General features: G+C 32.6%; 1 protein-coding gene across 1 annotated transcript in view; it reads left to right on the forward strand.

The window, feature by feature from the left end:
• The first annotated feature begins 206 nt into the window (after positions 1 to 206).
• Positions 207 to 4,928, forward strand: part of Ih (hyperpolarization activated cyclic nucleotide gated potassium channel Ih) — an 88,664-nt gene continuing 83,942 nt past the window's right edge. Inside the window, exon 1 of the mRNA XM_018458063.1 lies at positions 207 to 534. The gene's annotated coding sequence lies outside the window, so the exon portion shown is untranslated. The remainder of the gene's footprint in view (positions 535 to 4,928) is intronic.

Below are 4,928 nucleotides of genomic sequence, written 5' to 3' on the forward strand. Positions count from 1 at the left end.
GAAGGTAGAAATTAAGGTTACAAATTAAATAAATTACAAGTCTTTAAAAAAAAGTATCTCATAATAAGGAACTTTACTCTATACAGTATAGTATAGCTTGTGTTTGCAGTGAGAGATAGGGGAAAGAGAACACTTATATAATGCGTATAATTTGTTGCAGGGAGGGCGAGGGCGGCGGTGGCGGAGGCGGCGGCGGTGGCGGTCGTTCTGTGACCGGCTCCGGTGGCGGTGGTGGAGGCGGCGGCGGTCATCGGGCACCGAGCCTACGGCTGGTGAACGGAAGGGCGACCACGGGAGTGAGGTTGCACACCAGCAGCACCGAATCCGTGCGCTCTCCCCATCACCAGCTCGGCCAGCAGGTCGGCAACAACAACTGCCACGCCGGTAACAACCCCGCCGCGAACAATCATCCACGGCTCAACAAAGATGACAGCATCAAGATCAGCATCGAGAACACCAACACGTGCACGGACAGTCTCGTCACTGCTTTAGACGACGAGACCCTGCTCATCACCGATTTCCTGGGCGACACAGGTAAGCGCCGTTGGATCAATAATGAGAGAGATCTACTCTTTGATCAAATAATCGTAAATACAGCAATTCTGATTGTCTCTCGAGCACACTGACAATGAGTATGTTGAAGTAAGTTTTTGTAAATATGCATTGAGGATGTTTATTTACCATCATACATTGTTAACAATTTATACATGATTGCTCGCAATTAAAATTTGCCAACTACTTCTATTGATTAAACAGTTCACTTTCATAAAATGTAAATACGGCAATCATTTTAAAGTTAAGTAATTCAATTAATTACGGTGATACACAGATTGTAACTTTCATGCAGCGTGACAGAATGCAATAATACTGCATTTCATGAAATCCGAAGAGAATCCACATTTAAATACGATATTCAATGTAAACGTATTTTTTATTGTTTATATTGCTTCTATATTTTTTGTAAAAGTCTTGATAAAAATGTCATCATGTCGTTATTTATACGACAAATATCGATGTCGTACAAGCATTATGTTTAAATAAACGATCGGTTTATTTGAAATATACAGAAATATTTCATGGAGATTTGCGTAAAATACGAGACGTAAGCACAACCGTTATAAATTCCAATTGAGCTTACAAACTTCTCGAGGGAATACAATATAAAAAATGCGAATAAAAATTAATGAGATCTGCCGTAATAAAGTAACAATTCTAACGATGAGGATGAACCGTGTGATTGCATTGCCGTACCGTAATATCGAGCGTTACTCGTTGCTAAGATATATTTTATTTCTAAACTTTTTATTTTATTTAGTAGTTTGTGCGACTTATGTTTATTCAAATTTACCGCGATTGGCGGACTTAGGTGCCGCTAGTGTTGTAGCGACACTAAGCTTTTGTTTTAAAACCTGTTGAAAAGGTAGTAAGTAGTAGTTCAGTTAGAAACAGCGAATAGACCAGACGTAAGGTTAATAAAGATAAATTCACACACAACTCTAAAAGAAATTCTCAAACATGTATAAAGTCTGCTGCAATTTAAGGGGAAAAGTAAAATTTAACATAAGTACGTGATAAACGGCTTTCTCGTGAAACATTTATAATATCCATGTTATGTTAATCACTGCTCATGATACGGAAGTGACTGGACATGAAATTATAGACTAAATTTTCGATTATTCGCGATCGTCAGTATATTCATTTTTTACTTGTATCGCGTCAATAAAATACTAAATCGAATCAAAACGCTCATAAACGTCAAATTAAATCTGTTTCTCGCAGATGTATGCGAGTGCAATTGTCGCATTGTGGTATTTGCGGTGAAATGTCATAAATCATTGATAGGATTTGTGACACGCGCTTATACACGTGTGTGACGAGTGTATTGTCCATCGAGTACAATATGAAAATGTGAGCAATGTGATGCGTTTATTGACGAAATGTGCACGATGTAACTAATGACGATTTAAAGAAGAATGTGTTATATTTTATGGAGAAATAATTGAAATAAGAGACGAGATTACTATATAAATAATATTGAAGCGAAAATCGATAGTGCAATATGTTAAACGTCGCGATCCTGAAAGAAAGAGGAAAACAGAAAATAGAAATATTGCAGAACAGCTTTCCGTAGATGTATTATAATGCGTAATAAATAATACGATATGTTTCATGAGAAATGATTACCATACTCAAAGTTATTTCGGGATAAGATTGTTTAAAATAGGAAAACATATTACATAACTGAACAACAGACGATATATATTAGATGAAATTTTTAACAACGTTTACACGACTTTATGAATGCAAATTCAACATTGTGTCATCAAAGAATATAGGTAACTCCGGTATATACGCCGCACCTATCAAAAACTTGATCTATTATATAAGTATTATTTACTATGTTTAAAGTAAACGAACTATATCAGTAAAAACTTTGTACTGTCTACTACTATGAAAAAAATATTAGAAATCCGAAATATATATATTTATTTTTCGTATTAAAAAATGAACTTTTTGAAACTCTTGCATTTTTGCCGTATATCCCATAGGAGTGGAATATATGGCTAATCATAGGGGGAGAGAGGGTATGTACGGTTCATGAAAAATTTACAAATAATACTTATACATAAGACGTAAAATGACACAATAACTTATAAAATGCGTTTATAAAGTTTTATTAAGGAATAAGAATGATAAATATGTATATGAAGTAATAAATAATAATTATAATCTTTCTACATATATTACAAATGTTACGACATGAGGTACATATTTCATGTAATGCGTTGATTGCATTTAATGCACTGAATTCAATCTGTGCACTTTGTATGCTTTGGGCATAAATCCCGCTAGCTAAAAATGCCGTATATCCCAAACAGGTAGGATATACAAGACAACAAACTAAACAAAGAATACGAAAGCAAAGAACTTGTATTTTGCTATACAACATGCTTTACGTATTCCTCTACACGTACGTATCACGAAATAACCACTAAGTCTTTTACACACCCTACAATAATCATTTTATGTAGATTATAATTTATGATGGTGCTACTTATTACAGTGACAAATCGATTCAACTCACAATAATTTCATTAATATTAACAGTAAGAAGTTAAAATCATAACACACACACACACACAAATACAATACTAATATAACATAAAGGCATGTAATAGAGTAGTGCGGGAAAATTACCCCCACTCCTTCTATTTTTTCTGACTTCTGTGGCGTAAATCCCGGCGCGGCGTATTTGCCGGAGTTACCCTAATCCGTTATAAGCATCTCATTTTTCAGGTTTGAATGCATCATATAATATTTGTCACGTACAAAGGCAGTAGATCTTTCGTGGAAATTGGAAATATCATATGATGATATATACTGGAATATAATAAACATCTGACATTTCGCGCACATATAGCCGCTTTCTGAATCCAAGTGCATTCATTAAAATAGTATAAACCTCAATCAATTTGCAGTTCCCCTGACGATATTTTCTTATGTAAATAACTTCATCGAAAAATACGTAAGTAAAAAGTATGATTTTAACCTATAATTTCGAATTCCATGTCACAGTAGCACAAATTAAATCGTTAAATTTAAATCATTCCAGACTCGAACTCTTACAACACAGAATACTTTACAAAATCTGCAAATACGACTAATATGCAAATCTTAATATTTTTTATAAAAACTACAACGATAAGTTGTATGTAAAGTTTCTTTCTGAATAATAATAAATAAAATGTGCCTAAAATGCCACATAAAAACAGAAAATTTTAATCTTTTCAAAATTCTGGAAATATAAATATCACGCTAATTTAAATTTTATTTATTAAAATAATACATGTATAGATATACATGGTGTAAATCAGTGCTGAGATTTACTTGCACATTTTTGCCAAGCTTGGTTTCTGCCCCTTCGGCATTTAGGCTGCGCGCCGGTTGATGAAGTAAGGGGCAGGAATCAAGCTGAAAATTGGCCGAAATGTGCAAGTAAATCCCAACACTAATTTACATCATATATATATCTATACGTGTGTTACTTTAATAAATAAAATTTAAATTAGCGTGATATTTATATTTCCAGAATTTTGAAAAGATTGAACCAGTACTAGTGTAAATAAATAAATGTTAAATATTCTAGAGACGTATTCCTATCGATCAAATATTTAAAAAAGTTCATACGAACGTGGGTATAAAAACGCTTTATTCTTTAGATAGGAGTTTCACTATTTAACAATATCAAACAATGAAACAATGAATGAAACAAATAACGAACATTTAAACATTTTTTACATTAAACATTTGAAATTCGAAACATTTAAATATTTCAACATTTTTCAATAAACAACATTTAAACATTTTTTACAAAAATTATTCAAAATAATCTTCTCCAAATGATTTTATCTATATTATTGCCAATTATACACAAAAAAGATAGGGAAAACCTTTAATCATTCTAAAACTAAGCGTTTTTAGTACACTGAAAAAAAACATTGGCTGCTGCAGCAAATTAGATGGTAAAATATGGCATAGCATTTTTAATTGGTTGCAGCAGTTTATCGAAATCCTATACTGACATTGCAGATAGACTAAAGCAACCAAAAATTGGCTGCTGCAGCCAATTAAAAATACTATGCCATATTTTACCATCTAATTTGCTGCAGCAGCCAATCTTTTTTTCAGTGTAGTGTTTAATATTGAAAAATGCGCATTAGTTGTTCCATTAATTGTTTGATACTGTTAAATAATAAAATTCCTTCTACCACAAAAACTAAGCGTTTCTATATAGACCTATGTTCATAAGAATATTTTTTATATTTGGTTGATAGAAATATGTCCGTAGAATATTTGACACACATTTATATCCTATGACCCAGGATATATTATATTATATTACTGTAATCTATATATATATATATATA

The sequence above is a fragment of the Mycetomoellerius zeteki genome, unplaced genomic scaffold (genome assembly GCF_001594055.1).
Source record: "Mycetomoellerius zeteki isolate Tzet28-1 unplaced genomic scaffold, Tzet1.0 scaffold70, whole genome shotgun sequence".
In the NCBI taxonomy this organism is placed as follows: domain Eukaryota; kingdom Metazoa; phylum Arthropoda; class Insecta; order Hymenoptera; family Formicidae; genus Mycetomoellerius; species Mycetomoellerius zeteki.